The sequence below is a fragment of the Ambystoma mexicanum genome, chromosome 2q, assembly GCF_040938575.1.
Source record: "Ambystoma mexicanum isolate Mex_15411 chromosome 2q, UKY_AmexF1_1, whole genome shotgun sequence".
Taxonomy (NCBI): domain Eukaryota; kingdom Metazoa; phylum Chordata; class Amphibia; order Caudata; family Ambystomatidae; genus Ambystoma; species Ambystoma mexicanum.
This window is the reverse complement of record NC_090924.1, coordinates 74,602,918-74,624,549: the sequence shown is the minus strand read 5'-3', so window position 1 is coordinate 74,624,549 and position 21,632 is coordinate 74,602,918. Positions and strand designations below refer to the sequence as shown.

General features: G+C 45.8%; 2 protein-coding genes across 3 annotated transcripts in view; one reads left to right on the top strand and one right to left on the bottom strand.

Moving 5' to 3' along the window:
- The window catches only part of DNAAF8 (dynein axonemal assembly factor 8), a 1,512,143-nt gene extending 1,512,055 nt beyond the window's left edge, over positions 1-88 (bottom strand). The window contains exon 1 of the mRNA XM_069646874.1: positions 7-88. The gene's annotated coding sequence lies outside the window, so the exon portion shown is untranslated. The remainder of the gene's footprint in view (positions 1-6) is intronic.
- Positions 89-125: 37 nt separating this feature from the next.
- The window catches only part of ANKS3 (ankyrin repeat and sterile alpha motif domain containing 3), a 590,125-nt gene continuing 568,618 nt past the window's right edge, over positions 126-21,632 (top strand). For both annotated transcript variants that reach the window (XM_069646876.1, XM_069646875.1), the window contains exon 1: positions 126-237. The gene's annotated coding sequence lies outside the window, so the exon portion shown is untranslated. The remainder of the gene's footprint in view (positions 238-21,632) is intronic.

Here is a 21,632-nt window from a genome sequence, read left to right as displayed (position 1 = left end):
ACTGACCTGATGCTAGTTCCCTTTCCATAGCAACGCTCCGCCCACGTCATCACGTGCTCTGCATCACGTGCTTGGCATCGTAAACTTCGTCATCTTTTTTTTTTTTTTGCAAGAGGGGGAAGGCAAGGCAACTAGGCGTTGCACAAGTCGGACTGAGAGGCGGGGCAAGGCGTTGCAGGACTCAGGGGAACGATTCCTCCAGTACGGAGAATATTTCGTATAGTTGATTGATTTATGGTAAGTCTTAAAAGATTTCTCATGTTGATTGTTACTTTAATGCAAAGCGGGGGGTGGGGGAATGTCTGTGTATTTTGGGGGTATGTAATGTACATTAGGGGTGAGATTTACTTAAAGTACAGGCGGATTGTTCTTTTTGGGGTTTTCTCATGCAGATGGAAAATTTGCCTGGGGGCGGGGTGTTTTATGGAGCGGGGAAGCGCGTTCCTCCTTTCCTAATGGGATTTCCCCTCTACCAGTGAACAGTACAGCGAATAGTTATCTTCCCGCTGGAGTGGGGTTTGGAGGATTTGTTATGTGCAGCAGGTGGTGATATGTGTTTTATGCAGACAGGCGCATTTGGGTACGAATTTCCAGCATGACAGTAGTTATTTATTTTTCACCCGCATGGGGGCGATTTGGCATGCCAGGGGAGGGGTTGTTCGTTTATAATGTGGGGCAGAGAAGGTTAAAGAAGGGCCTTATGTTGCTTTCATTATCACTCACACATTTAAAGTCCCTATGATACTTGTTAGCATCGTGCATTTGTTTAAAAGTTTGCCGATAAATTCTAAAATGCCTTTACGGCGTCATGACGTCTGTTACGTATTTCTGTTAAGTCGTCGGGACGTTTTTCAGTGTTGCCAGGGGCGCTTATTATAAACGACTTTGTGTTTCTTTTTGTCCAAAGTCGCTTATAACATTTAGTGGTCGCTTGTCGTGGTTTTTGTCCGCGTGTATTGGGCTTGTCTGCATTGCAGCCAAACCCATTACACGTCTGAGCTCCACATCGTGTCCTGCACGGGGCTGCTGGGCCAGCAAGCTAATCTGTGTTTGCAATCAATGGTTCTCTCCGGGGGTTCTCTAATTCATCTTTGGTAGGTTGCACGATTTGCATAGCTTTTGCCACAGTGACTTGCATGCTATTCATCAGGAAGTGTACGAAGGAGTCGGCTTGCTTATAGTCACAAACGCCTGTTTCCAGGCACACAGATTCAAGGAGAGAAAAACACTGCTGGAGAACGCTCCTGCTCTGATCCGTAGGTCATATTTAGAGTAAGGGAGGGGGAAAATAAACGTGTACAGTATTCCTTCTAAAAACAAGCGCACTAGGAAAGCCACATGACATCACTATCTTGCCATGTCGTGAAGAAACATGTTGACAACAAGCTTAAAGGCAAGACAAGACGACTCTTTTATTTTTAAAGACGAGAGAGAGAAAAATGGAAATGAAGATCTAAGTAAACTGTTTCTAGGCTCTCAAAAGGTCCATATTCTGCAGGAATTGAGTCATTGCGATGATCTCATGCGTTCTCTCTCTCCCCCTCCATTAAGCGGCTCCACCAAAACTCCTCATCATAGTGAGGTAGGTCCTTGAACAGATGAATCATATGAGTCGATCTCTCTTTCTCCAGGCCTTTACAGTCCAAGAGGAGATGTCTGATAGTTTCCTTTTGTTCCGACATCTCACAGAACCGACTTAAGTATGAGGTCGAAATCCCTCCGATTGCTCTAACTTCATTTGTTGCAGTGATATTTAAACAAGCTCTCATGAAGGTTTGCCGGGACTGACGATTTGGAAATTTCTTCAGATATGGTCTTGTGTCGTTCAGTTTCCTGGATGCGATATTGATTTGTAAGCTGAAGCAGAGTCTTGGGTTCTTATCAAGTCCCACGTTTGTTGGGTTGTTTATAAGATCCAATTCTGTCGATCCTATATCAGTAAGGGTATCGTTGACTTTCTGTGCCCATGGTTTCAAAGCACTGGAATTCTGGTCGTACAGTTCAAGACGTCTAATGTAGGTATGCAAACGAAGCCCGGAATATAGTCGAATGTGAAGCAGGTTCAGTTATAACCCCCTTGGAACAGGGTATTGTCCTTTATGGCCTGCAATTACATCTTGTCTTCCTCGAGGGCTGCTCCCTCGTTTTACATAAGCTTGGGCGTTTGGCACGGATGGGACATTCGCATCTGAAATGGCTTTTTTCACTATAGCAAGCAAGAAGTTTGTGACAACCATTTCTACACAGTAGTGGAAAAAGAAAATCTAGTTCGGACATGCATTACTTCCTATTCTCATACTTCTAGGTTTCCATTAATTCAGCAAAAAATAAAGCTGAAACAATCTTTTGACTGAGAATTTTTTTTTCTCGGAATTGATATAAGGTTGCTTTAAGCTTCGGTAGATTCCAAATAAAATGATTAGAGCGCTCACTTACCATCCCATGTGTGAGAGAGCCATCCAGTCCAGGCTTGTGCTGTTTGAAGTTTTTTCCCCCCTTGGAATTTAGGAAAACTAAAAGTCCCAGAATTCCAATTAAAAACAGGACTGGATGGCTTTCTCGCAAATGGTAATAGAAAACTTTAGGGCTCTGTTTTGAATTGATATTTTATTTCTATCGCGCTCATACACAAGTGTTTCAATATGGCAATACTAATTTTGGCCTTGGAAAAACAAAATGTAATTATTTTTTACAAAGTGCAGCATGAAATGTATGTGTTCTAATGCCCAAACTGTACAGCGGGTCAACATTCCAGCTTCACTGTTTTAACTGTGTGATCCTGGGCAAATAAACCCTTCTAGTAAACAGCACTGGCCTGAGCAGAGCCAACCTTATTTTCCTCCCCTTTTTCTGTCAGTCACCGATGAGCTTTCCAGAGTACTGACACAGCAGGGAATGGGTGAATCTCTTTGCTACGCCCTGTTATGTCTCGTATAGCATACAGTCTACCACTTTCACTGTTTCTTGGAATTTCAGGATCTGCAGGAGTCGTGGTGTGGTGCTAATTTAGTAGCAGGCAATGCTGCTTTGTAGCAATGTTTTATGACTGCATATATGAGAAGTTGTATTCGTTTTGTGAGTTGTCTGGAGCACTAGATAATTTGCGCTCAAGGTTGGTAACGTAAATTGTTTGATTGTAGTGCATGCCGGACCGATGGGTTTGTTTTTCCTATTTTTGATTTTGGTTGTAGCAACAGCGGATCTTTGTCTTCTTGGCTGGTATTATCCCCCCCCCGTCCCCAAACAGAAGTGATTTGCGGCCGTGCCGTGCACGCTGAGGAAATTTCAGTGCAGATGTTTTATTTTTTCTTTAGATTCGGCTGCCAACAGCAAGTCTTGATTATACGCCATCTTTCTTTACCCGTGTCTGCGCAACACAGCTTTCACTTTTAAAACAAGACGATTCCATTTCTACCGCAGCCGCATGCTTGTTTCTTTTTCTGCACTGCTGCACAAACTCACGCAGGCCTGGATGCCTCTGGGCCTGCTGGGCCCCCTTGCGTTGGGAATGATATATGTGCTGCCACAGGAGCGGGGTGCGAGTGCGGTGGCAGCCCGGGGCTCTGGATGAAGTTCCCGTGGCATGATTTCTGTGACTTTACTGCCTTTACGAGGTGAGGGGTTCTGATTTGTACCTTGCATGGTATGTGCCTAACTTTACCGCTTAGTGCTGCCAGGCAGTGCTTTGAGCTGTACTGGCCGGAGTCTGTTTGTAACAAAAGTTGTCTTTCTTGTCTAGGACTGAGTTCCTTTGTTTCCCTGCGTTGTCTTACTAACTAGGTGCCTACATGTTCATGTATACTTTGCTAGTATACAGTGAAAATGTAGACTCCTATGTAGTCTTACCAGCAAGATAACAATTGAGTATCTCGCTTTTAAAAATAGCCATACTGTAGGCAGATGTCTTTAATCTGTGTGGCATGTGATCCAGGACGGTGAGAAAATACTTTGTTTGCCTCACTTAACTGTGCTTGGCAAGCCTCTGGCCCCCCATGTCCAGTCAGTGCGACATGGCCACGAAACGGGAAATAAAACGCAGCTTGGACGTGCACTTTCAGCATTTGGATGACTCATTTATGCTGCGTTGCCTCCTGCTGGTGCCGCCAGTGTCTTCTTGCCCGGTAACGGATGCTGCTTTTCGGCTCAGCACACCACATTTGGAGGGGTTGCTGGGGAGCAAGCGTTTCAGGCCTTCACTGGTCCCTCTGCTTCCCTCTCCCCCTTTGGACCCACAAAGGTGAACGCGTGGGGAAAGGAGGCGAGCAGGGGGGCCGGATCACTGCAATGCTGGTGCCATCACCTTGGGGGGGGGGGCCACTGGGGAGAGGAGGCGAGCATGGACGGAAGCATGCATTGCCAGTGTTGTATGATATCCAGCTCCCCCACGTCAGATTGCTGGGCTCCAGCAATGTGCCGTGGGGGACCTGGATGTCATACAACACCGCCCCCCCCTACCCTGGCTGCCCCTCTGTCTCGTCACCCCCTCTCTGCCTTGCCACCCCTTCTGGTCCATGGGATGGCTCTGGCCGGGTCCGAGATCCGGCATCAGATGTCTGGCCATCCCTCAGGACCCGGCCTGCCTCATCATGACCAGGCTTTATCAAGCCCCCCAGCTTCACAGAGGGACACTGGAGACTCGGTGACCAAATTTACGTGGTGCTCCTTTCTCTAGCTGCCACTCGTGCATTTCCTGGCTCTGTTTGCTATCCCGTTTGTTTTCTTCTGTCCTGAAAGGGACACCACGAAATTCAATGGGCCATGAACATCACTGTGGCGGGGGAGTGGCGGGGGGGGGGGATCGCTGTTGAAAGCAGGCATTCTACATGCTGGAAACATTGTTGTTCAAAGTAGCATTTTACATGTTGATGTGGGGGGGGGGAGTAATTTCTAAACTCATGAGTTCACTAGTTTTCTTTGAGGTGATTATTTTTTTTTATTATTTATTTATTTTTTGGTCTGAACACCACACCAATACTCTGTAATTTGTGTGCCCCCTTGCTTTATGTTTTATTACAGATTATATTTATAAAAATGTTACGTTTATCAAACTAGTTAATCACAAATAAATGCTTCCTTTGTGCTGACAGCAGTTATTGGGAAATTAAACTGGGTTCGTGGGTGCTAATTTTTGGTTTTCAGTACAGTCAGAAATGCCCCAAGCCATCCTTTGGCCAAACACACTATTTAGCGCTTCCTTTTTAAGTGATTGCAAAGTCATTGATTAACAAGTTTTACATCTTTTTCTTGTTTTGGTTAACCTTAAACACATTAAAAGAAACAACAATAGACATAATTATATTTTCCATATATAACGTCTCCACAACGGTCTGTCAACCTGCTGAGCTACCCTGGTAGCAATCTACTATAGAGCGACTCTATGCATTCTTGATTTACTAAAATCACTGCATTACCAACAGTACTTTGGGTGCACCACTGCCATAGAAGTGATTTAAGTGGAATTCATGTTTATCGTCCTGCTGTGGGTGCCAAGCATTCGCCTGCATGTGGCACCATATTTTGCAGAGAAGCCAGGGGCCCTCGTGTCTGGCATGGCAGCCATGGCAGTCTGCTGCTACATCAGTGCTGTCACCGAACTGCAGTAAAGGCTACATGGCTATTACTCAATGTTTCCGAGAAGTTAGCTCGGTGAGTTAAGAACTACCGTGTCAGATTCTATGATGTGGACGAATGATTGGAATGCTAGCAGGGCGGACTTCTCAACTACTCTAGGCAAGGAATAGAAAGGGTAAAATATAACACGCTGATGCTCTTTCTCTCATTCTATTTTTTTGTGTGACTGAGTGTGAGTCACGTTTTCAGGTATGTGCTCTGACTGCTCTGTTCTCTCTCGCAAAAACAAAGAGGTGATGGCTGGAAGGTTTAGAATTAATCTTAACCACTGGCAATGCTCTGGGCAACCCTCCAGACCACCGTTCTTCGCCTGCCAAGCCATTACAGAAGGGAAAGACCATATGCAAATCAGGCTTGGCCCCACCCCAAAAGGGGCAGTCCAGCCCGAACTGCTAGGCCACATCCCTTCTGCACGAGACCACAAGCATCCCCAAACATGTTTCGCCCTTGTTGGGGCTCATCAGTGAGGAGTAGCTTGGGTCTCTAGGCCCAGCAGGCACGGGACCCACGTCTGGGCATACCCGTCCCACTTGGGGTGACATAGCAAAAACAAAGAGGTGATGGCTGGAAGGTTTAGAATTAATCTTAACCACTGGCAATGCTCTGGGCAACCCTCCAGACCACCGTTCTTCGCCTGCCAAGCCATTACAGAAGGGAAAGACCATATGCAAATCAGGCTTGGCCCCACCCCAAAAGGGGCAGTCCAGCCCGAACTGCTAGGCCACATCCCTTCTGCACGAGACCACAAGCATCCCCAAACATGTTTCAATTGGAGCCGACCCCGTTCCAAACAGTTCGGCTATCATCAATTTCCATGCCGCGAGGGAGCACATTTCCTCCTCCTCCCCTGCAATACTGGTATCCCGCCACACCGCCGTCTCGGCCTCCGCCCATTTTTGGAGATCCCTCCACCAGACCTCCACTCGTGGCTTATGACACTCCTTCCATCCCATTGCAATCCTACGTTTAGCAAGCACATAAGCCAGATCTTCAATTTCTCAACATGTCTGAGTTTACGCGCTCTGTGATATCCCCCCAGTAAGCAGGCCCAGGCTGAATCCACTTTGAGCGTGATACCCTTCCCTGCCAGTTTCTGCGCCACTTCACCCCAGTAGCCTGCAATTACTGGGCACGCCCAGAACATGTGTATCATGTCTGCATTCTCCTCGTCACACTTGGGGCACGCCTGGCGTCCAACGTCCCGAAATTTGGATATTCTCAAGGGGGTCATGTATGCCCTGTGCGTAATATAAAGCTGTATTTGCTTAAACCTGGCATTCCTCGATACTTTTTTATGATACCCCAAGGCACGCTCCCACAACCCATCTGCCATCGGGGCCCCCATCTCCATTTCCCATTCCAGTCTCAAGTGCACTAAATCACTCCCAACCTTTGTCATCAACATCTCATACAACCTAGAGACCTCATGCCCGCCCTCCGATGTGTCGTATAGTATCCCCACCGTGGCGTCTGGTTCATCGGCCAAGGTGGTTTCAGGCCACCTACTCCGGATCTCCTGCACTATCCTGTGATATGTCACATATTGACCCCTGTGCAATCCTGACCCTGCCTCTAGTTCTTCGAACTCCATGATGGTCCCATCCTGCCAAATATCTCCCATGGTGACCAACCCCACTGACTCCCAGTATGTCCGGATGATTGCTCTGAGCTGCCCGTCTCCCTTCGCCAGTGCGACCAATGGGAACTGCGACACACACGGCAAAGGGTTACCCATCATCCGGCAGGCCCGTCTCCACATGTTCCGTCCCAAAGCTAGCATTCTAGGCCGCTCCCTCATGCATGCATTAGTCACCCAGATCACCTTTCGCAGATAAAAAGGGGAACAATCCCTCCCAAACAGCCTGTGTTCAGGGGTCTCGTCATCAGAGAGCCACCTGGACACATATTGCAGCTGCGCTGCCACATAATATGCCTCAAAGTTCGGCAGTTTAACTCCGCCCTTCTCGTAGAAGTTCTGCAGCTTCCACAGTGCGACTCTGTTACGCGTGCCGTGCCACAGGAATTCCTTGCAAACACTATGTAGCCTCACAAAAAACTTCCCGGGAATCATGTAAGGGATGTTGTTAAAATAATGCAAAAGCCTGGGCAGTACCACCATTTTAAGCATAGCTCCCCGGCCCATCATCGCTAATGGCAGTCTTTCCCAGAACCTCATGCATTTCTCGATCTTCCCCACAGCAAGTTCAGTGTTGTGCTTGTGCTCTTCCTCAGTCGTGTGATACATGTCAATTCCCAAGTATCGGAAGGAGCTCGTCGCCCACGGGATCTGCAACACTGGCAACCTCTCCACCGGAGTCCCCACATAGCCTCCCAGCGGAAATAGAGTGGATTTCTGGGGGTTTACCGCTATACCGGACAACCAGGCATACCTCCCCATCACCTCTAAGACATACTGCAAATTTTCTTCTGGGTATCTTAGGTATAGCAGCATATCATCTGCATACAGGGATATAAGGTGACACTCTCCTCCTACATCGATGCCGACCGGGTCATATTGCTGCCGGAGGTAAATTGCCAAGGGTTCTAGGGCCAGGATGTACAACCTTGGGGACCAGGGACACCCCTGCCTAGTGCCTCTGCCCAACTGCCATCTCTCTGACACCACTGCACCCGTGCGGACCCTGGCCAGTGGTGCACTGTATAGCATCTCGGCCCACCTATTGTAACCTGGTCCCATCCCGTACCATCTCAGAGCCGCCAGCAGCCAAGGCCACCGAACAGAGTCAAACGCTTTAACCGCGTCCAATGCCACTATCGCCATTTTGCCGTCATCACTACATCCCCATTCGACCACCCTGTGGAGGCGTCTGTGGTTGTGAGTAATGTTCCTGTTTGGGACATAGCCCGTCTGGTCAGGGTGGATCAACTTGCTGATCACTCTACGCATTCTAGTAGCCAGGACAGCTGTCAGGATCTTGCTTGGTTCAGCATCGACAGGGGCCTGTAGGAGCCACAATCGTGTCCCGGTTTATTTGGCTTGGGGAGCGGTATTATAATCGCCTCCCTAAGTGACTACCCTGAAGAGAACACACCACACCAGCGCTGAAAGCACTACATTGGCTACCAATAAAACAACAAATAAAATTCAAAAACAATGTGCATCACGCACAGAGCGGTACACAAAGGTGAAAGAGAGGATTGTTTTCAAAACACTCGCCCTCGCCCACAAATGCCTCCATGAACTTGCTCCACCCTACTTGACCCAAAGAATCACCAAGCACTCTGCCACCAGACCATTAAGAATGTGCTATTCCAACACGATTGTCACGCCCAAATCACGCAAAGTACGCGCTGGTGGTGCCAGCTTTCCCACTCGGGCCGCCACCCACTGGAACGCACTGCCACCTCACATCAGAATGATTGAATCCCACCAAGCCTTCCGCAAAGCTGTTAAAACCAAGCTCTTTGTATGAAACGTACCTGAATGCATTCTGTTACTGTATTATGAATATCATGCCTCACCTGCAACTATGCCTGTAATTTTGTATCCATAAGACCTCTGGTCTCATGCATATCTGCTGAATTAAGAATCCAACACTTACTTGTAACAGCGCCTCGATGTCCATGGGCTGCAAGTGCGCTATACAAATGCGAATAAATAAAATACAACGAAGCCGCTGAGTTCCTGAGAGACAAACTGCGTCTACATCAACCAACAAGAACGCTCCGATCAAGCATGGACATCTGTCTGGAACCAAAACTCTACAACAAAAGAACTTGGAGGATCCTCCTTCTCTCACCAAGCCCTCAAAACCTGGAACAACCTTCCGAAGTACATACCTAACACAAGAAATCACCTACTATTCAGGAAACTACTTAAAACCTGGCTCTTCATGTTGTAACTAAAAAGACCAGCCACATGAGCATGCACACAACCAAAACATCTATGAATGTAGAGAGAGACCTGGATCCACACCAAGCAATCAAGGGGGGGGAAAAAACCCACAGGAAAATATCCCACCACATACTAAACGACTAACCGAGAGACAGCCGCAATGCGACCAAGGACCATATACATAGCAAGACAAAGACAGCAACACTAGGACGAATTACCAAGAGGACCATGACCTTAAACTATAGCCATTCCCAACCGACCTAAGGACAACAGACGGAGAGAAAGGAAGGACTACACCACAAGCCCCAATCCAGTAGGTAAGAAACAGAATGTCTCATCATTACACACTGTCCACCTACCACACAGTGGGAAGCACAATAGCCCCATCACACAAACTACAACTAACAACATACCCAAGGATGCCCACCCCACAGAAACCGATGAACCAACGGCAAGACATTCACGACAGGAGGAAACGAATGACTGAATACACAGGCTCACCAAGACGGAAGCATTAGAACGCCACATCAACACCACTCCCATCCTGAACCATTTCAAAACCTCAACTGATCAGTGTCACACCAGATAACAAGAAAATAGAGATATTACCAACCTAGTCCCACACCCGAAGTTTCAGACGCACCTATCAATCCAAACAATACTAACTATGATACAGCGGGGTCAGCGCAGCACCAACAAAGTGAGTCGGCCCTTGAGGAACCGGCATCAACCAAACCGACAGGGATACAAGTACCTGAATCGGGACATAGACCCTACTAACCCAACCCTCAATCTTCTGCATACTTAATCCACACAACTATCTCTCACCCAGCAATCCGCAGGCACTCTACGACACCGCATCAACAATACATAAACATCACCTACAGCACTCGAGGTCTTGCCCGATCCAATACTAACGCCAAAGCCCAGCACTCTGTGTATACCGAGCTGAAGCTGCCAACAGCACATCACTTCTCCCACTCTCCTGCTCCCCTCCTCCAGACTAACTGTACCCATCCTTCCTGTTACAGATCGGCCAGAGCGCCTGGGGACCAATTCCATTGGTGACGGTGCGCCATATAAGTACCTTTAACATAACACCTGAACAAGGACTAATTCCAATGGGTGCACAGGCCACACAGTACTGCGCTACTGTTAAACGGTGCCAGCCCAAATGTTGGCTACCCATACTCTGTACAGCACTCTAGCCAGGCCCACACTGTAAACCATAAAATGGTAATCTCACTACCGGCCTTGCCATAGCGATACCTGGGATGGCGTTCTAGTATAGTCCAGCGTGTTTTTTTTATTTATTTATTTTAATTCTTCTGCAAGTAGAGGGTTTTACCAATTTAATCCAGCACTATTTTATTGCCCTAGGTTATAGGACAAAAGTAGTTACTTTTGCCATTGACATGTTGTTAAGAAGGCTCTCTCCATTAGAAAGGCTTTTCTGTGCCCATCCTTGATAGACGCTTTAGATGGGGCAGGGGATATTTTGTTGCTTATTTAGTGACCAATTTTACTCTGATGGTCCACTTCAAATTACTTTGGTTAGGGGGTGTTAACTCACTCGTATTATCTGATTATATATGTATGATTTTCTCTGACCATTGTTATCTGGTTTATGACGATCTTAACAAAAAAAATCAAGATACTGCAGGAAAAATTAAGGACCAATGGGCTGCTCCTGAAATAAAACTAAAAATACCACACAAAAAAACCATGCCGTATGTGTTCGCGAGACGTAAGAGACGTGAACACACAACACCGACAGAACCCACAAGAAACGGCCCCATTGGAAGAAAACACGCCTAAAACGGCCACAACGGAACAAAATCCACAAGAGAAAAATCCTTATACCTCACACGTTACCTCGCAACAACCACGGTACACTGACACCCCAACACGGAAACCTCGAAACATGTAAAAAGTTTCCTGATGCACGCAGAAAAAAGACGGGGGCACTCAACAAGAGAGTGGGAGGGCTCCGACCCCATTACCCCTTACATTACAAGAACAGAGGGGCAACATTGATTTCCACTACATCCCGCACAATACGGCGAAGTACCAACAACCAGCAACGCAACCTCCCACCCAACAATCGGACCCAATGAAGAAACCACTGCTGATCTTCAGCCGAGTAGCATCACAGCAGAAACACCAAGACTAATCAGCCCTGTTATCAACTTACTAGACCGCTTCAATGACGAAGCGGCTGTCGCCGTTCTTCATCCTACCGACATCAATGCGGAAACTCCACGAACAGACAATTACAAACTCGAGCAACAAATAACCTCAAAACAAAATCTCACCCAGAGAATCCACTGTAATCTAATAAACGCAAGGTTAATGTCCAAACACTCAACGGAAATATACGACCTCCTGTCAGGAGTATTAGACATCCTATTTGTAACCGAAACATGGCTAGACGACAACTACAAGATCACCCTCAACAACTGCCTGCCTGAAGTCTTCAAATGCATCCAAACAAAATCCAAAAGAGGGGGGCGGGGGGTATTAGCGATCACCCACAAGGAACAACTGGCCATCAAAATGGAAGAACCATTAAACATCGATAAATGCGAGTCCTTAATACTACGACTTTCAGTAAACCCCAAAACCAACCTGAAATTCATACTGATATACAGACCTACGATGTGACTTTCGTAGACGCCTTCACGGAAGCAATCACTACCCTAGCCATCAAGTAAAATCATCTGATCATCCTTGGAGATTTCAACATCTGGTTTGACGGAGAAACTACAACCACACAAAAATCCTTAACCGCCCAACTAGCAGCCATGAACCTACAACAACTAGTCAAAGGAGCAACCCACTCAGCAGGGCACACACTTGACGCAATCTTCGCCAACAAGGATCTCATCACCACGGCACCCCCAATTCAAATACTTTGGAGCAACCACCTCATTATTCCGTCCATAATCACAACGGCCGCTCCAACGAAAAGCAACAAGAAAAGCAACCCATCATGATGAAAAGAAATTGGAGAGCCATGAAAAACTCCAACCTAACCGAGCTCCTAGAACTCAGCAAACCACAAGCATCAACCATGCAAGAAGCTGACCTAGACAAAAAAGTTGCCCTACTTCATACCTGGATCGCAAACAACCCTTGATGACATCGCCAAAGAAAAGCGCTTCACCACATCACGCAAGAAAACTACAGCAAAATGGTTCACCCCGCTACTCTAAAGCCATGAAAAGAAAAAAGCGAAAACTAGAATTTGAATGGAGGAACAACAACACTGCGAACAAATTGAAATTCCTACAACAGATCCGTGCATATAAAAAGGAAATGCAAAGAGGAAACATTACGACAACCGAATCTTCATAGCACCAAACGCTCAAAAAGAACTATTCAAAATCATAAACGAAATAAAAAACCCACCGGCCTGCAACAACACGCCAATCCCATCGACGAAACTTTGCGAGGACCTCGGAGACCACTTCAAAAACAAAATAACCTCCATCCAACACTCCATACAAAACAGACCAAGCGTTCACAGCTCAAACCCCACCGACACAGACGAGGAACACGCAAACAAGCTACGAAACTTCCCAGAAATATCAGTTGAGGCTTTCGTCAAACTGGTAAACCAAAGCAACAAATCGGGCTCTCCTGAAGAACCTTGCCCCCCGGACATATACAAAACCATTCTCAAACAAGGAACCCCCATGGAATACCACAGGAACCTCCTCAACCTCTCAATCTCAACAGGTAAAGTACTGCAGGCCTTCAAATCAGCATTCATCAAGCCGCTACTCAAAGACACAACAGGAAACGTAGAGGACTTGTCTAACTACAGACCCATCTCCAACATACCCTACATAGCCAAACTGCTAGAAATGTACGCCTACCAAACAACCCAAGAATTCATAGAAGAGCATTGCCTACTAGACCAGGCACAAGTTGGCTTCAGACCTATGAGAGGAACAGAATCGGCTCTCCTCTCAATATGGGACGACCTAAAAACAAACGCAGACAACAGCACCGCCCTGTTTCTCCTTTATCTGTCTGCAGCCTTCGACACTGTCAACCACGCCATCCTCAAAGAGATTAGAAGGACTAGGGATAACGGACAATGCCCTGCTATGGATCAAATCCTTCCTAACAAACAGAACAGAAACAATATGGATGAAACCTTGTAAATCCAAACCCAGAGTCTCCACGTGCGGAGTACCACAAGGATCATCCTTCTCCCTGCTTCTATTCAACATCTACATGTACCTATTAAACTCATAAAAAAACACAGCCTCACATGCTACAACTACGCAGACGATACTCCATCTTCAACATACAAGACACCCGAGAAGAAAACGCCACACTAGAGAATTGCCTTTGTGACATATTCAACTGGATGAACCTCAACCATCTCAAAATCAACCCAGGCAAAACCGAGATAATGATTGTTTCAAAAAAGGGAGGAGACATCAAATACATCCCCTGGCCAAGAGAGCTCGGCAACACACCAGAACCATCAACTGTAAAAAACCTAGGGTTCCTGATGGATAACAACCTCAATCTGGAGCCACAAGTAAACTCGGTAATCAAGAAATGTTTCTTTCTCCTGCGAGCAGCAAAAAGGATCCTACCGTTCCTGTCATTCGCCAACAAAACACCATCATTGCTCTGATCATGTCCAGAGAAGACTATGCCAACAGCCTATACCTGGGCATGCTCGAACGACTTCTAAAAAAAACTGCAACGCATACAAAATGCAGCAGCCAGACTCCTCCTCAAACTACCCAGAAGAGAACACATCACACTCGTGCTAAAAATACTACACTGGCTACCACTGAAACAAATAAAGTTCAAGGCCATGTGCATCACGCACAAAGCAATACACAAACAAGGCGCAGAATTCCTAAGTGACAAACTACGCCTACACCAACCGACAAGAACACTAAGATCAAGCACAGAAATGCGCCTGGAACCAAAACCCTACAACAGAAAATAACTTGGAGGATCGTCTTTCTCTCACCAGGCACCCAAACCTGGAATGACCTCCCTAAGAATATACGTAATACAACAAACCACCTAGCATTCAGGAAACTCCTGAAATCATGGCTCTTCAAAACGTAACCACTACGGAGAACTAGAATGCCCAGACATTAAAACAATGACGAAAATAAATAACTCCAACCTCGACCGCTCTCAAATTGGACAAACGCTCAAACCAAAGAACCAACCATTCGACAGAGCATAAGACATCATGGAAAATAGCCACAAAGGAAGGCTGCAGAGACTGACCACATACCTAGACCCAGACGAAAGCCCCAAGTGACACTCCCACTCGTACGTACCGGACGAACATATCCAGACCGGCAGACGCATCTAGATAGACGTTGGCCTGCGTCGCATCTGGATAGGATCGATTGAAGGATAACATGCCCGCGCCTAGGAAAATACGTGAATGGTACCATGTGCCACACCTAGAGTTGTGAACACCAGCCTGCGTGGCGCTCAGATGGAGTTGTGAATGTTAGCATGCCCACACCTGGACGGGTCTCTAGACACTAGCCTACGCCGCATCTGGATGGGGGTGTGAGGGTTGGCATGACCACACCTGGCTGGAGTCCTAAACATTGGCCTGCGCCGCATCTAGATGGGAATGTAAGGGCCAACAGGCAGAACTATGAATGTTAGCATGGTAAAGGTCGGGTAACCCACTAACCAATATAAGCTCAAACTCTGCATACTTATCTCACTCAAAAAACTCACACAACCATCTCTCGCACAACAAGCCGCACGCACCTCACAACACTGCAACACCACATAAGCCGGAACAACAGCACATGCGGACTGACTCTGATACGATACCTGCACCAAAGCTCAGCACCCGGTGTATACTGAGTAGAAGCTGCCAACTGACCACTCCTCTCACTATCCTAATCCCTCCTTCACCTTACTAAACCATCCCACCTTTATCGTTTACAGATCCACCTGAGCGCCTGGGGACCAATTCCGTTGGTGACGGTGCGCGGTACAAATATCTAACATTTAACAAAACAAATATTCTTTTATTAAATAAAGTGTGAAATTCTTAACCAATGTTTGGACGTTTCATGATTTTATAAAAATGTTTTACCTCCAAGTTCATATGCAAGGTCCAAAAACATCAATATAATCCTTATATATAAAAATAAATATCGCATCATTCATACCTGCCTAAAGGGCAACCTATAATAATAATACAATCAATGCTTTAATACATTTGAAAATATTCATCACTTATATCACTTTTTGTGCTTGCCCAACATGATTCATTCAACGTGAAACCGCTATCTTTTCTCATGAACTTCTTCAGAGGCATACAGACTTTGCCAGACTCACTATACATGGGCCGGACTATCGATCCCAGACATGTAAGGGAATTTCTTATGTGACCCTCAACCTGTAGATTTCAAGGATTTGCTGATCAACTGTTAGATCCCATTTTAAATAGACTAGACATTTATTATTCTTATATCCTGTTGCTGTGTTACAAGTTCGCCTAGTCTTCTGAGCAGAAATGTCCCTTTTCGGAATCTAATTGATTTATCCAACCCTGTTTCGTTCTCACAAGGGTAATGCCTCCACTGAAATCATGCGCCTTACATGTTTTGTAAGCATCAGCATCAATTTATCGCCTTCGCACAATGTTTGCATTAGAATGTCGTCGTTGTTGTTAATCGGGGCTGCAGCCATCGTAAGTATTATAATATCCTGGCTTTTTCAGCACAGTGACGGTGACTCTTATTCTACGTTCGCTTCCTTGTGGATGACTTCCTTTATATGATCTTAGCCTTTGAATAAGATGGAAAACCGACAGATCTGGAATACTTTTGATGGGGTGCAAAAATCTAGCTTTATATGTGCTTTATTTAAATCGTGTGTACTTTGATGGCTTAATTGCTGAAGAAAAAATGTTTTCCCAAGAGAAAGGGGGAAAAAAACAGCTACATTTGTATCTCCCAAAAATGTAGTCTCCCTTCAGTAGGAATGTCTGTCATGTATGGCAACTATTTGTACACTCTTGAACTGAACCCTCCTACCCCCACCACTGAATAGGAGGGGAAACTGCAGAAGAATGCTGGGGTGTTCAGAGTGCGACAAACAAAAGAGAACGATGGATGCAGAACAAATTGAAAGGATTGAGGGGTGAACAAAAGGATGATGGGGAAATTAAAGGGACATATGATTAGGAATAGCAGGGAGGGGCTGAGAAAAGTTGGCTACGTAAAGGTACCAGTTGAAGACATACAGGGAAATGACAAGGATAGGATGGAAAAGAGTGGTGCAGGGGAGCCAAACAAACCTGGTATTTGGCACTAGAGCATGGTTAGAGGGGTAAGGAAAGGAATACTTGATCAAATGAGAGGCACATGGTGTAAAAGTTGCATGTATAGGGTCAATGGAGGGTGGGAGAGGAGTGGGGGGAAGGGAGAAGAGCGGGGTGGGGGGGAGATGACAAATGGGAGGAGTTGAGTGGAAAGTTAAGGACCCGGATGCAAAAGAGGATATGTGATAGTTGGAGATTTGGACATGGGATTAAAGGAAGTAAAAACGTGATGACATTTAAGCCACTGAAGCGACAATAATAATGAATCTAAAGAAATGGGCATGGAGCAAATGCCATCGGGGGGACATTTCTGATGAAGTTAAATGGGGAGCATGAGGCAAAATTGGCAATTAGACTTATCATTTCTGTTAGATGTTGGCTGCTCATTATATACTATGTACTTCAAAATCATTCTGGTATAACACACAATGGTGGCTAAAGAGGGACAGAGTGGAAGAGGCAAACACCGGGGAATTAAGGGTGTGAGGGGGATAAGGGTCCTTGCCAATGAAGTAAATAATTGGGTGGCTTTCGCAGGGCCAAACAAAAGATTGTTGCGAGTGAAGTGGACATCCTTCAAAATGCTCCTCAAGATGTATTGGGCAGAATTCATTTGATGGGATCTCTACTCTTTGCCCCCCGCCCCCTTTTATTTAGTGGTTATTTTATTTTTGTGGCAAGAGAAACTTGTTAAGTTCCCCTGCCACCACATCCCCTTTTCGCTCCTGAGTGTATCGTCCTAATTTGCTCATGTGGCCTGGGGTTGCTTCTTAAACACCTCCTTAGTGCCCTAGGGTTATTATTTCACCCTTCATTGTATTGTATTGTTTATAAAGCACGTATACACAAAACGAGGGCTTCAAAGCAGTGGCAGCCAATATTTAGTTTTACCTTTACCAGGGTTGCAAGCCAGTTTACAGCATTAGTAGCCTAATGCAACTTTATGGTAGCTATTTTAGGTGCTTCCTTTGCTCTGGGGAAAACCAGAAGGCAGGCCTAAAATGGCTTGTATGCCCATCTGAGCTCTGAGTCCAAGATGACTGCCTCCATAGTGATTTCAACTGGTTTTCGACCAATTCCTGGTCCTAGGCAGCGCACTACGTTTTCCTGTGCAGTGGGCCTGGTTGTTTGGTTAGGTTTGGGGCCACCCTGATTGAGTGGCCGTGAAAACCTTTGTTTTAAATCCTCTAAAGAGATTGGTGAGTAGCTTTTACATATAGGAGAAACCCTAGTTCCTACACTCGGTTCTGCCAGATTTTTGGAAAGGGAACCGGTTCACTTGCTGATGGGTTGCATTTGTAGGTCCTCATCTGGCCAAACTGGCTGGATGAGCATATCTCTGTTTTGATGGCTGTTGGAGGCCCTGTTTGGGTTTTCCTGCTCCTGGTTCTCCTTTTCTGCTTGCGCCATGCCATCCATCCTGGCACTGTGTTTTTTAAAAAAAAAAAATGGTGTGTTTTTAAGGTGTTTCAATGTAGCTTACTGCTTTTTACCACCACGGTCTGGCACCTTCTGTTTTGGAACTCCAGCTGCCTGGAAGTGTGTTGGGATCCCAAACGCCCACAAATCGGCTATTCTGGTCTGCCACCACTGTTGTTTTGCTGCAGGGGAGGAAGGATAGCTTGGGGCAAACACGTTTGTCTTGGAAGCAAGACAACACAGCGAAACACAGGTTTAAATCCCGATCCTGCGCTTAGAAACCCCCCGTTGGTATTGGGCGCATTCATAAAAGAACAATTCTAATTTGCTGGTCTGCCATCTCACTTTTGCTTGCTGTGCCTACGGGGTCTGCCATATACAGGTTCCTCCTGAAGCCATCTCTGTTGCTGATTCCACTTCTGGATGGTGTGCCCCACTCTTTTGAAGGACGATTGTTCTTCTTTTGAGCCTTTAGGGTTGTGGTTTGCTCAGGGTTCAATTCCTTGGGTGACCAGATCCTTCTTTTCACCCTGTAAAAAGGATTTAGTTACTGTGTTGTTCTGCTTTCCTGGAACAGTGTTTCCAGGAACTAACATTGTAAATACTTGCCCTGGGCCCTGCTTTGGTGGGTTATTCACAATACTTGCCCTCAAGGTTCCCTGTTGTCTGTGGGTCACTGGGTTCTGCAGAACTCGTATCAACTGAGTTTCCACATTGTTGTTCATTGCGGCTGAATCCTGCATTGCTTCTCTGCTGCTGGTTCTGCAACCCCTCCACTGGATCTTGTCTTTTTGGTATCCGATGGTGTCTCGTAGGATCACCTGCTTTCTTCTGGGTATCTGGGGTTTACCTGGCTTTTCATCATAAACGCACGTCAGCTTTCAGACTTTGCTGTGTTTACTATGAGGCACTTTTTCTCAACACAGAAACTCTGACTCTGAAAGGTACTTCTCTGGACTGGCAGTTTTCCGAGGGCCCACGTAGGGTCCTTGGATTTCTCCCCCAAGCATTGGAATTTTAGGGGTCTCCTTAGTTTTATTATTGGTATTGACCTCTTTTTATTGGAATTTTATAGCAAAACAAAGCTATACATTCCCGCATCCTCTCCACATTGTGTAATTTAAAAGCAAAGAATAAATATAAAGCTACTTGTAAAAGTGACAATTCATAAACGCAGAAGAATTAACAATCTTATGCGATTAGCATTCCAACTTACGATTCCTCTTGTGTCTGCAAATTTGTTAGTGTGAGGTGGGTCTGAAAATGGTACTAGGAGCAATCAAGGAGACCTAATGCCCTCAGCCTCATAGGACAAATGAAGCCCCTGCTATGGAATGTGGAGTGGGTCAAGAAGCACCCCCACTTTGTGATGAGGGCCTGCACACTATCCTGCATCGAGTGGGTTAGTCTCAGTCCTCAGTAGAGACCACATTCGCGACCACCAGTCCTCCACTGTGGGGCGGGGGGGTCCTTGATTTCCAACAGGCAGCAATTGCAGCTTTAGCTGAAGATCATGGAGTGTAGGATGGGCACAAGTGAGGCAAACAATGGTGTCCAAGAGAAGTGATTCTCTTGTTATATGCTTGAGTGTAGACAGCACCTATGTCCAGTATCGTGTGAGATTGGGGCAGCACTACCAAATGTGCAGATGCGTTCTGGTTTCTCCACATCCCCACCCACTTGCTTCATGCATTTTGTTCTATCATGGGTTAGGTAGTCCCTCGCTAAGAATTTGGATACCCTTTATGCGTATTGACTACTCTGGGTGGGTCTATGCAGGCCCCTTCAATTCTCCTGCTAGCTCTCCTCTGGTATTGCCACCCCCAGTTCTTTGTCCCAGGCAATGAGATAGGCCGTTCCCGCCCTGTTTAGTGCCTAGTCACGCATATAGGCAAGACATAAGCCCACAGGAGTCGCTAGGGGAGAACGTCATCCTTGAATTTCGCAAGCGATGTGGTGGTGTCTTTCCGATTGTGTGGTTGCGTTGCTCAGTCACAGTGCCTTAGCTGCCAATATTTAAACCGTTCCCTCTCACCTACTCTAATAGTTGACTTGCAGGACTCAAGTGACTGAATTTGGCTCACATTGAGTTTTAAATCTATGTATTACGCCACTATGAGTTGTCACGATTTCCCTCCTTGGAGTGTAATATGTCCTTCTGGGCCTAGAGACAGGTTTACAAAATTTTATCCTGGTCCTCTAGCTGTGGTAGTGTTGGACATTGTGTTTTCCTTTTTAATATTTTTAGGTGCTATAATTGTATTGTAGGCATATGTATAATGCAGCAGGAAACTAAATTCTGTATGGTTACCTCTTATCCTAAACTAGATGGTGACTTGGGTGTGTACTGTTTAGGGCAGGCTTAAAAATGTAGAGATAATTGACTCTTTGCGAGTATTAAATTGTGCATGTGGAGCATTGAGGTGTCAATGACCTTTCATTCCTGACTTGTAGATTGAAATTTCCTGGTTTAAGGGTCTACTCGCAAATTACCTCTGCCTTTATGTATAGTGTCTGCAACTGTGTATGGGATTATGTTTTAGGGTAAAGAGGGAGTTAGGCCTTAAATGGCCATGTACTTTTATTTAAAAAAAAAAAAAAACTATGCTATGCTCCGTTTCATGTTTAACCTGTACTCATTCTTATTATCATAAATATTTAATATGTGAAGTAAAAATGGTGTATTTTTCAGTATACCGGTGTGGTGTGGTTTTATTTTATTTAAAACATTTTTTTGTTGGTGACGTTTGGTATATTTGTACATGACCCCTCCCCTCCCGCTAGCCTTCCTTCCTTCCTCCTAAAGTTAAGCTGGACTGCTCTGCTACCATTGGAGAGTCTAGGCCTTCCTTTTGGTTGACACATAGTTCTACCATTTGGTTAGATTGTTATCCAGCCCTAAACAGAAGGTTGTTCAAGAATCTCTGTAACATGTTGCAAAGCCTCTCCGAAGTGTGAAGGGCAGTGGGGCAGAAGGCACTGGAGCTTTGTTCTTGTACAAGGAGAAAGAGGGTGTGACGCATAAACACTCCTTATTTTCACGGTCGTTACGCATATGCTGTAACGCGAATAATCATTGTTCTGTTTTGTTTACTAAAGAGTGAATGTCCCGATACAAATTATGGAGTATGTGAGGAGTTGCACCTATACAACATTTATATGTTCACTTATTTTTTAAGGTGTATAAACGTTTATAGCCAAGTTAAACACTGAAGGTGATGCTGCCAAATGTGGAGAAGATGCGGGCCCCCTCAAAAGACATTGTGGGAATATGTACAGATTACTTTTAAAAAACAAAATGTAAAAAGGGTTGGACTTAACACCAGTGAGCTGGTAATATCTAGGGCTGGCCCATATATCGAGTTTTGGAGATATATCGAT